The 11,881-nt window shown below is 44.6% G+C and overlaps 1 protein-coding gene across 1 annotated transcript in view; it reads left to right on the top strand.

Moving 5' to 3' along the window:
* The first annotated feature begins 2,884 nt into the window (after positions 1-2,884).
* Positions 2,885-11,881, top strand: part of LOC139574387 (polycomb group RING finger protein 3-like) — a 38,865-nt gene continuing 29,868 nt past the window's right edge. Inside the window, exon 1 of the mRNA XM_071398912.1 lies at positions 2,885-3,012. The gene's annotated coding sequence lies outside the window, so the exon portion shown is untranslated. The remainder of the gene's footprint in view (positions 3,013-11,881) is intronic.

The following is an 11,881-nucleotide window of genomic DNA, read 5'->3' as shown; positions in this document are numbered from 1 at the left end:
GTTTGACCTACAGGTGTAGGATCTTAATTCAACCAGTATTTTCTGCAGCGACATGATTTGAACGTTTAGTCCATAATGTTGCTTGATCTGTGGTTAGGCTATTTACTGGACAAAATTAGGCTACCTGAAAAGTGAAATTATTTTATTATAAGAGTGTGTTACTACGTCTTATTGAATGAATTTATGTGCTCTATATATACAAAAGCATGTGGATACCCTTTCAAATGAGTGGATTCGGATATTTCAGCCACACCTGTTGCTGACAGGTGTGTCAAATCGAGCACACCGTCATGCAATCTCCATAGACAAACATTGGCAGTAGAATGGCCTTACTATAAAGAGCTTAGTGACTTTCAACGTGGCACCGTCATAGAATGCCACCTTTCCAACAAGTCAGTCAGTTCCTCAAATTTCTGCCTTGCTAGCGCTTCCCCGGTCAATTTTAAGTGCTGTTATTGTGAAGTGGAAACATCTAGGAGCAACAACGGCTCAGCCACAAAGTGGTAGTCCACACAAGCTCACGGAACGGGACCGCAGAGTGTTGAAGTGTGTAGCATCTAAAAATTGTCCTCGGATGCAATACTCACACTCACTAGCACTCATTCACGAGTTCCAAATTGCCTCTGGAAGCAACATCAGCACAATAACTGTTTGTTGGGAGCTTCATGAAAGGGGTCGCTATGGTTGAGCATGCTCAAAGCCAATCGTCGGTTGGAGTGGTTTAAAGCTCGCCGCAATTGGACTCTGGAGCAGTGGAAACGCGTTCTCTGAGGTGATGAATCTCGCTTCATAATCTGGCAGTACGACAGGCGTATCTGGGTTTGGCGGTTGCCAGGAAAATGCTACCTCCCCTATGCATAGTGCCAACTGTAATGTTTGGTGGAGACGGAACAATGGTCTGGGGCTGTTTTTCATGGTTTGGGCTAGGCCCCTTAGTTCCAGTGAAGGGAAATCTTAACGCTGCAGCATACAATTACATTCTAGACGATTCTGTGCTTCCAACTTTGTGGCAAAAGTTTGGGGAAGTTGATTTCCTGTTTCAGCATGACAATGCCCCCATGCACAAAGCGAGGTCCATACAGAAATGGTTTGTTGAGATCGGTGTGGAAGAACTTGACTGGCCTGCACAGAGCCCTGACCTTAACTCCATCGAACACATTTGGGATGAATTGGAACACCGACTGTGAGTCAGGCCTAATTGCCCAACATCAGTGCCCGACCTCACTAATGCTCTTGTGGCTGAATGGAAGCAAGTCCCCGCAGCAATGTTCCAACATCCAGTGGAAAGCATTCCCAGAAGATTGGAGGCTGTTATAGCAGCAAAGGGGGAACCAATTCCTCAAATGTTTTGTGAAATTCAATCAAATCAAAATCAAATCAAATCAAATGTATTTATATAGCCCTTCTTAGATCAGCTGATATCTCAAAGTGCTGTACAGAAACCCAGCCTAAAACCCCAAACAGCAAGCAATGCAGGTGTAGAAGCACGGTGCTAGGAAAAACTCCCTAGAAAGGCCAAAACCTAGGAAGAAACCTAGGGAGGAAGCAGGCTATGAGGGGTGGCCAGTGCTCTTCTGGCTGTGCCGGGTGGAGATTATAACAGAACATGGGCAAGATGTTCAAATGTTCATAAATGACCAGCAAGGTCAAATAATAATAATCACAGTAGTTCTCGAGGGTGCAACAGGTCAGCACCTCAGGAGTAAATGTCAGTTGGCTTTTCATAGCTGATCATTGAGAGTATCTCTACCGCTCCTGCTGTCTCTAGAGAGTTGAAAACAGCAGGTCTGGGACAGGTAGCACGTCCGGTGAACAGGTCAGGGTTCGATAGCCGCATGCAGAACAGTTGAAACTGGAGCAGCAGCACGGCCAGGTGGACTGGGGACAGCAAGGAGTCATCATGCCAGGTAGTCCTGAGGCATGGTCCTAGGGCTCAGGTACTCCGAGAGAGAGAAAGAAAGAGAGAAAGAGAGAATTAGAGAGAGCATACTTAAATTCACACAGGACACTGGATAAGACAGGATAAATACTCCAGATATAACAGACTGACCCTAGCCCCACGACACATAAACTCCTGCAGTATAAATACTGGAGGCTTAGACAGGAGGGGTCAGGAGACACTGTGGCCCCATCCGATGATACCCCAGGACAGGGCCAAACAGGCAGGATATAACCCCACCCACTTTGCCAAATCACAGCCCCCACACCACTACAGGGATATCTTCAACCACCAACTTACCATCCTGAGACAAGGCCGAGTATAGCCCACAAAGATCTCCGCCATGGCACAACCCAAGGGGGGGCACCAACCCAATCCACTGAACACATCTCAAACATATTGAAAGTGTGATCTTGTAAGAAAGACCTCAGGGCCATTTATAAGCACCCTATTTCACAGTAATAATAAAAAATCCCAGCGTCAAAAATATTGCTCTATTTGTCAGTATCATTCTACGTTACTGTACATTTTTAGCACATAAGCACTTTGACTTTTGAGATCCTACTGTAGCCTATAAGCAATGTGCTACATCTCAGGCTTCAAATGTAGGTTGACTGTAATGGCATTACAGAAATCTAACATTAGGCCTACAGCAAAGAAACTTATTCGGACAAGATTCTCCTCATGTCTTACCCAAAAACCAACATTTATTTCATTGTGATTTTCATTGTGATTCCCCAATTTTCTAAACCCTTATATCTGAGTATTTTTTTCTTCTTAGAGTTTCCCTCAGATTTTAGCGGAATTTTAAAATATATCAAAAATGTATAACAATAATTGTTTCTTCGAAATTAATTGTGAGCTCGATACAATGTTGTCTATTCGTCTACTCTCATTCAACCCTCGACTAACCCTCCTCCCCCTCGACTAATCAGCGCATGCTCAGCAAAGCTCCAAGAGGTGTTTCGGCCTGTTTCGGGATTGGCCGGACATTTTCGCCTCTTTGTTTTACTGATAGTGGATTTAAATCGGATTCAACCCAATGTCCAGCGGACTGTACTGTTCCTAAACAGGTTAGTTCTTTTGACATGAAGGATTTAAGCGTATTAATGCATTAATGCGTCTATTGGTGATTTATGGCTGCGATTTGTATTGTTCTTATTCATTTTTGTCTGTGTCTTTTCCGCTTGGTGGTATGGGCATGCTATACGTGTTGTTTTATGTGCCTATGTGGTAGTGTATGGCGGCGCCGGGCCCTGCAGTTAGACACCGGGATCCTTTTCAAGGAAAAGTGCATTAGAAGGGAGGGTGTGGATAGCAGTGAAGCACTCTTTTTGTTCTATACGACGGGAGCTCTCGTAGACGCTCACATGTCTCCCATAATATTTGTGTTGTTTGGAGCGACAAACCAATCTTTCCCATTGCCTGGAATGTTCTTGAAAAACCATGGTCCACCATTAACCCTTTCGGGCTTCGAAAGTTCGGTGTTAATGCACGAGGGTGTAGTTGTAGCCACCTGATTAAATCTAGACAAAAGAGAGTTCATGATTTTTAGGGGCTATTTCGCCCGCATCTAACTGTATGGAACAGTGACATTGTGGGATTTTGTTGAAGGGTCGAGCCAACAAGTCTCTCTCTTTTGGTAGCTAGATTGATGTCTTGTAATAAGGGACAGCAATATGTCAATTGCTCTGAGGGACAAGCCACAATAGCCAAGTGGCTATAACAAGCTAAACTTAGGTGGGTTTTCCTGGCTTCAGCCTATATAGGGATTCAATGGTTTTTTACTGTTGCATAATAACAAAAGGTAGATCACAGAGGCAGGCAGGCACAAACATCCTCAACTTTCATTGTATAATTAACTACTTAGCATATTACTAGCCAATATTCTCTATGTTACTTAACCTGTAAATCATAAATCTATCTCAACATGAACAGCTTCTTCATTCCTGGTTGACATAGGTTATGCAAATGTGGTAATCAGGGAAGAATTGCAGAGAGCCATTCATTGGCTATGTTGAGTGTTGTTGATCAGGATCTCTAGTCCACTCAATCAATGAGACAGTATCATTAGAGCAATAAAGAAAGCTGTATTTCTCTTCATAACAGCCTTTGTTATGAACAGGCTTTTCTAACAAATCCACTCACATTTTACAAAGGAACACAGTAGCCTTACAAAAATTCCACATGAAGGTGTTGATTGCCCCTCGACGGTGGTGTAAATACTGGCCATTAGGCTACAGCTTTGTGTTGTTTTCTCTGTCCATGATGCTATGGCTAGTATGACCAGCAGTGTATAGAATAGTACATGTGTAAAGTTGCTCTTATACCCGTGGTAACGCTGTAATTAGCCCACTATGACATCAACCTCGTTGTTACATTGTAGTTATTACATTGTAATGAGGTTGAGGGGTTTTGGTCAGTATACAAGGGCCTACCACCTAAATACATTTGACGGAAATGCCAAATTCCAAATCATTTGGGGAATCCACCAACATTTTGGGATTAGGGTCCGTTCAATAAAGTTCTATTCCATACCACATTCTTTGTCAAGGTGTGTTGACTGTTGTTAATAATGAGAATCCACAATCAGTGACCAGCAGAGCAAAACATCACCCCCTTGAACCATATCTCACTACACCCCTTCTTGAAATTATGTCAGCATATACAGACACAAGAAAATGGTAACACATAATGTTGTTATAGACCTGGTGAATGACAAGGCCTATTCATTTTGTGAATAAAACCAGACCTGTGTTGGCCTGTCACTTTTTCTATACTCGTGAGGGGATTAGGATTACACCCGTAGAGGGGATTAGGATTACACCCGTAGAGGGAAGTAGGTCCTAACTGTAACAGTTTACTTCCCTGACTGTTGCTGTTGTATGTCAACATTAGTGCCGGGACGATACCAGTATCGCGATACTTGTTAGTATCGTAGCAAGGAAACAAAACACAAAGCAGGTTTGGGTTTAACTTCTTTATGAAAACTGCCCTAATTTTGGAAACAAACATCATTATGTTGTCATCCAGAGTCACATGTATTTATTTTCCAAGTTAAAGCACACAATATTTTACATCCAGCAGGTTTTTAAAGGAACAAAGAGTTTGGTCTGCTTTGTGTTTTAATTTTTGCAATGGAAAAAATATTGCAATACTGGTATTGTCACAGCCTTAGAAACATATCGAAAACTGGTTCACACAACAGGTTATGTAAGTAAATTCAGTGGTTTGACACACACACGTGGTTTCACATACAATGCCTTTGGAAAGTATTCAGACGCCTTGACTTTTTCCACATTTTGTTCAATTACAGCCTTATTCTAAAACTGGTTGAATTGTTTTTTTGTTCATCAATCTACACACAATACCCCATAATGACAAAGCAAAAACAGTTCAAATATTGCTAATTTATTGGGGGGGGGGGGGTTTAAATATCAGCATTCAGACCCTTTACTCAGTACTTTGTTGAAGCACCTTTGACAGCGATTACAGCCTTGAGTCTTCTTGGATATGACGCTACAAGCTTGGCACACCTGTATTTGTGGAGTTTCTCCCATTCTTCTCTGCAGATCCTCTCAAGCTCTGTCAAGTTGGATGGGGAGCGTTGCTGCACAGCTATTTTCAGGTCTCTCCAGAGATGTTAGATCGGGTTCAAGTCTGTGCTCTGGCTGGGCCACTCAAGGACATTCAGAGACTTGTCACGAAGCCACTCCTACGTTGTCTTGGCTGTGTGCTTAGGCTCGTTGTCCTGTTGGAAGGTGAACCTTCTCCCCAGTCTGAAGTCCTGAGCGCTCTGGAGCAGGTTTTCATCAATGATTTCTCAGTACTTTGCTTCGTTCATCTTTGCCTCAATCCTGACTAGTTTCCCAGTCCCTGCTGCTGAAAAACATCCCCACTGCATGATGCTGCCACCAACATGCTTCACCGTAGGGATGGTGCCAGGTTTCCTCCAGAAGTGACGCTTGGCATTCAGGCCAAAGAGTTCAATCTTGGTTTCATCAGACCAGGGAATCTTGTTTCTCATGGTCTGAGAGTCTTTAGGTGCCTTTCGGAAAACTCCAAGAGGGCTGTCATGTGCCTTTTACTGAGGAGTGGCTTACGTCTGGCCACTCTACGAAACAGGCCTGATTGGTGGAGTGGTGTGGAGATGGTTGTCCTTCTGGAAGGTTCTCCCATCTCCACAGAGAAACTCTGGAGCTCTGTCAGAGTGACCATTGGGTTCTTGGTCACCTCCCTGACCAAGGCCCTTCTCCCCGACTTCTCAGTTTGGCCTGGCGGCCAGCTCTAGGAAGAGTCTTGGTGGTTCCAATCTTCTTCCATTTAAGAATGATGGCCACTGTGTTTTTGGAGACCTTCAATGCTGCAGAAATGTTTTGGTACCCTTCCCCAGATCTGTGCCTCGACACAATCCTGTCTTGGAGCTCTACGGACAATTCCTTCAACCTCATGGCTTGATCAAAGGAACAACTACTGATTTTAGATCCACTGGCTGTTACTTACTAAGTTTGGCAGATGGGCCTATAGCCTGTTAGTGTTTCCCCAAGCCGTGGAATATGGCCTATCATTCATGCATTTAGCCACATCTCTGAATTCTAGCTTACTGATGGGCACTGGACTGAATCCAGATACACTTGTCAATTCAGACAATTTGAGATTGGTAATGTGAAGGCTGTGTGAAGCAATTCAAGTTACCCAATCCCAAATCACACACTAGACTCTACGTCCTATGGTCTTCTGGACGTCTGAGAGGAATACATGTTCAGTGTGTCACTTTAACTTGTTACCACACTATTGCCATGTTATTCCCACTTTAGTCTGTGTTGCAATGTAAAGTTCTCCCTTAATTTCAGTCAAAGTAACAGACAAATACGATTTATTTGAGAAACATCTGTGACAATTGTGTGGGGCAACGGCTAGTCTACCAAATACAGACTCAATGACGATTCAACTGTGTGTTAGCTTTCAGACGGGCTAAAATGTTCAAATTGGATGTTTCGTCTGTGTTCATGAACCGAATAGGTTGTGACTTGCTTATATAGTGCCGGTTCCAATTTCTAATGGTGTAATGTCTGTATTGAAGGTTCCGTTTTAAGATGTGTTAGTTTACAACAGCCTTTTTGTGGAGGTGTTGAAGTCTAACGTTTAACATAGCTCTGTTTTTTTTAACAATGGCAAGAGGACTGCACAAAATCATTACAGTGTTTACATACAACACATTTCTTTGTTTCCTGCTCTCGAGAAGGATATATAGAACCTTCAGATGGCTGCTTTCTACTCTCTCTCTCATTGTTCTCATTGCTTCAAACTCTTTATCCACAGTCAAGCACCCTGTGTCATCACACTAGTCCTTGCACTGCTGCACCCATTTAGGGTGGAGTGAGCTAAAGGGAACTCTCAGGTGCCAGACTCTATAGCAAGTTATTACTTTACTCGTGGGTCAGTGGTGTCATTCCCCTATGGGTCAGTAGAGAGGCCACTTGGACCTAAGGAGGCTGACTGACACTGACAGGTTGAATTCAGCGGGATCATGCCTGGCATGTACTTTGCTAATTAAAACGAAAGGCCATGGCAGCCCGAAACACAACTGTTTTATACTAGAAGTCACAAAAATGACCTTTTTTTTTTTAAAGCGAGTGAAAGTTGTCTTGATCAAATAATCTTTGACTGCATGTCCAAATGTGAGATTGTTGATGCACTGTCCACCTACAACCAAGCCTATACCAGTTCAAAAGACATAACAAACACACCTTGAAATTAACTGATGAACAATCATTCATCCTGTTTTTGTCATGTGTTTCAAGAAAATTATTTATTAAGGCTACATTAATGCTGAAAGGCCATAGCCTTCCATTAGCTTAAATAACACCAACTGGCCTCGTCAAGTGTATCTGAACATAGAGCCTTAACTGGAACACTAGCCATGGTTTAGTTTGTGTCATGCCAGACAATCTTTGAAGTAACAATTGGTTTAGGATAGACTTCATAAGTGGAAATATAAGCTCCCCCAGCCAAACCCTCTCCTAACCCGGACGATGCTGGGCCAATTGTGCGCCACCCTATAGGACTCCCAATCACGGCCGGTTGTGATACAGCCTGGGATCTAACCCAGGTCTGTAGTGATGCCTCTAGCACTGCGATGCAATGCCTTAGACCTCTGCGCCACTCGGGAGGCCCCCAAAGTTCTCTTAAACAAAGTTTTTAGCTGATGGTCTGTGCTACTGAGTTAATGAAAGAAAACAACATGGCTTGTTTGTTCCTTACCCCCTCCCCCTGTCTCACTCCTGTTGCAGTAGTCTGATCAAATCAAATCAAATTTTATTGGTCACATACACATGGTTAGCAGATGTTAATGCGAGAGTAGTGAAATGCTTGTGCTTCTAGTTCTGACCGTGCAGTAATATCTAACAAGTAATCTAACAATTTCACAACAACTACCTTATACACACACGTGTAAAGGAATGAATAAGAATATGTACATATAAATATATGGATAAGCTATGGCCGAACATCATAGGCAAGATGCAGTAGATGGTATAGAGTACAGTATATACATATGAGATGAGTAATGTAGGGTATGTAAACATTATATAAAGTGGCATTGTTTAAAGTGACTAGTGATACATTTATTACATCCAATTTTGAATTATTAAAGTGGCTAGAGATTTGAGGCAGTATGTTGGCAGCAGCCACTCAATGTTAGTGATGGCTGTGCTTTGATGCACCTGTACTGACCTCGCCTTCTGGATGATAGCGGGGTGAACAGGCAGTGGCTCGGGTGGTTGTTGTCCTTGATGATCTTTTTGCCCTTCCTGTGACATCGAGTGGTGTAGGTGTCCTGGAGGACAGGTAGTTTGCCCCCGGTGATGCATTGTGCAGACCTCACTACCTTCTGGAGAGCCTTACGGTTGTGGGCGGTGCAGTTGCCTTACCAGGCGGTGATACAGCCCGACAGAATGCTCTCGATTGTGCATCTGTAAAAGTTTGTGAGTGTTTTTGGTGACAAGCCAAATTTCTTCAGCCTCCTGAGGTTGAAGAGGCGCTGTTGCAGAGGCGCTCTTCACCACACTGTCTGTGTGGGTGGACCATTTCAGTTTTCCGTGATGTGTACGCCGAGGAACTTAAAACTTTACACCTTCTCCACTACTGTCCCGTTGATGTGGATAGGGGGGTGCTCCCTCTGCTGTTTCCTGAAGTCCACGATCATCTCCTTTGCTTTGTTGATGTTGAGTGTGAGGTGATTTTCCTGACACCACACTCCGAGGGCCCTCAGCTCCTCCCTTGTAGGCCATCTCGCCATTGTTGGTAATCAAGCCTACCACTGTAGTGTCGTCTGCAAACTTGATGATTGAGTTGGAGGCGTGCATGGCCACGCAGTCATGGGTGAACAGGGAGTACAGGAGAGGGCTGAGAACGCACCCTTGTGGGGCCCCAGTGTTGAGGATCAGCGGGGTGGAGATGTTGTTTCCTACCCTCATCACCTGGGGGGCGGCACGTCAGAAAGTCCAGGACCCAGTTGCACAGGGCAGGGTCGAGACCCAGGGTCTCGAGCTTAATGACGAGTTTGAAGGGTACTATGGTGTTAAATTCTGAGCTGTAATCGATGAACAGCATTCTTACATAGGTATTTCTCTTGTCCAGATGGGTTAGGGCAGTGTGCAGTGTGATTGCGATTGCGTCGTCTGTGTACCTATTGGGGCAGTAAGCAAATTGGAGTGGGTCTAGGCCTAGGGTGTCAGGTAGATATGATCCTTGACTAGTCTCTCAAAGCACTTCGTGATGACGGAAGTGAGTGCTACGGGGCGATAGTAGTTTAGCTCAGTTACCTTAGCTTTCTTGGGAACAGGAACAATGGTGTCCCTCTTGAAGCATGTGGGAACAGCAGACTGGGATAGGGATTGATTGAATATGTCCGTAAACACACCAGCCAGCTGGTCTGCGCATGCGGCTAGGGGTGCCATCTGGGCATGCAGCCATGCGAGGGTTAACACGTTGGCTGCGGTGAAGGAGAGCATGCAGGTTTTGGTAGCGGGCCGCATCAATGGCATTGTATTGTCCTCAACGTGAGCTATGAAGTTGTTTAGTTAGTCTGGGAGCAAGACATCGGTGTCTGCGACGGGGCTGGTTATCTTTTTGTAATCCGTGATTGACTGTAGACCCTGCCACATACGTCTCGTGTCTCGAGTTGTTGAATTGTGACTGTACTTTGTCTCCGTACTGATGCTTAGCTTGTTTGATTGCCTTGCGAGGGAGGGCTTTGTATGCGTCGCGGAAGTTAGAATAGCAATGATCCAGAATTTTTGCCAGCCCGGGTCGAGCATTCGATATGCTGATAAAATTTAGGGAGCCTTGTTTTCAGATTAGCGAGTATGTGGTTTCCAGTTTGCATAGAGTCCAATGAAGTTCTTTCAGGGCCGTCGAGGTGTCTGCTTGGGGGGGATATACACGGCTGTGATTATAATCAAAGAGAATTCTCTTGGTAGATAATGCGGTCAGCGTTTGATTGTAAGGAATTCTAGGTCAGGTGAACAAAATGACTTGAGTTCCTGTATGTTGTTATGATCACACCACGACTCGTTAATCATAAGGCATACACCCACGCCCTTCTTCTTACCAGAGAGATGTTTGTTTCTGTTGGCGCGATGCGTGAAGAAACCGGGTGGTTGTACCGACTCTGATAACGTATCCCGAGTGAGCCATGTTTCCATGAAACAGAGAATATTACAATCTCTGATGTCTCTCTGGAAGGCAACCCTTGCTCGAATTTCATCTACCTTGTTGTCAAGAGACTGGACATTGGCGAGTAGTATACTCGGGAGCGGTGGGCGGTGTGCCCGTCTACAGAGCCTGACCAGAAGACCGCTCCTTCTGCCCCTTCTGCAGCTCCGTTGTTTTGGGTCGCCTACTGGGATCCGATCCATTGTCCTAGGTTGTGGTCCAAACAGAGGACCCGCTTCGGGAAAGTTGTATTCCAGGTCGTAATGTTGGTAAGTTGACGTTGCTCTTATATCCAATAGTTCCTCCCGGCTGTTTGTAATAAGACTTAAGATTTCCTGGTGTAACAGTGTAAGAAATAATACATAAAAAAACGAAATACTGCATAGTTTCCTAAGAACGCGAAGTGAGGCGACCATCTCTGTCGGCGCCATCATCATGATGATGATGTAAGGGTTTCTTCTCCTTGATAATGTCTGTGTGTCTCCTTGATTATGTCTGTGTTCTATGCGCTACCCGAAATGGGTTCCATTTTTTCAAACTACAGCAACCACTGTCCAATGCCTTACTCCGTACATAAACTGACCAGGGAATCAGCTCGGGCCTAAATGCACTACATAAAAGAAGGCCTTCTGGCATCCCATCACGTTAGTGCAGCTTGCTTCACTTTTGATCACTTGTATTGTCTGTCTGTCCCTACTGGCACCAACTCTCATTCACGAGTCAGTCAGGACCTTCAGAGTATTTAGAAGGGTAGAATAAACAGTGTGTGTGTGTGTGTGTGTGCGCACGCGCGAATGCACGTGTGTGTGGTGTGTGTGTTTTTGAAGTGAATCCAATGCATCCTGGCTCTCTCTGTTGAAGCAGGCCTCAGTGTCCGACTCTCAGGCTGGCACTCGGTCTACACTGGACCCAAACACTCCACTGCCCACAGGCTGCCAACAGGGGCTCATTGTGATGCCAATGTGTGTGTGTGTGTCTGTTTCTGTGTGTATGCCATCATCAGCATTGACACACAACCCATCAATGACTGGATGTGTGTGCGCGTGTGTTTGTGTAGACCTACAGGCTTAGCCTTTATTTATTTCTGAGAAATACATCTCTAGTATTGTGTGTGTGTGTGTGTGTGTGTGTGTGTGTGTGTGTGTGTGTGTGTGTGTGTGTGTGTGTGTGTGTGTGTGTGTGTGTGTGTGTGTGTGTGTGTCATTCTGCATGAGCATGGTCTGC

Source organism: Salvelinus alpinus, chromosome 4, assembly GCF_045679555.1.
Source record: "Salvelinus alpinus chromosome 4, SLU_Salpinus.1, whole genome shotgun sequence".
Classification (NCBI taxonomy): Eukaryota; Metazoa; Chordata; class Actinopteri; order Salmoniformes; family Salmonidae; genus Salvelinus; species Salvelinus alpinus.
The sequence above is the reverse complement of the archived record's forward strand: the minus strand, read 5'-3'. Positions and strand labels throughout refer to the sequence as shown.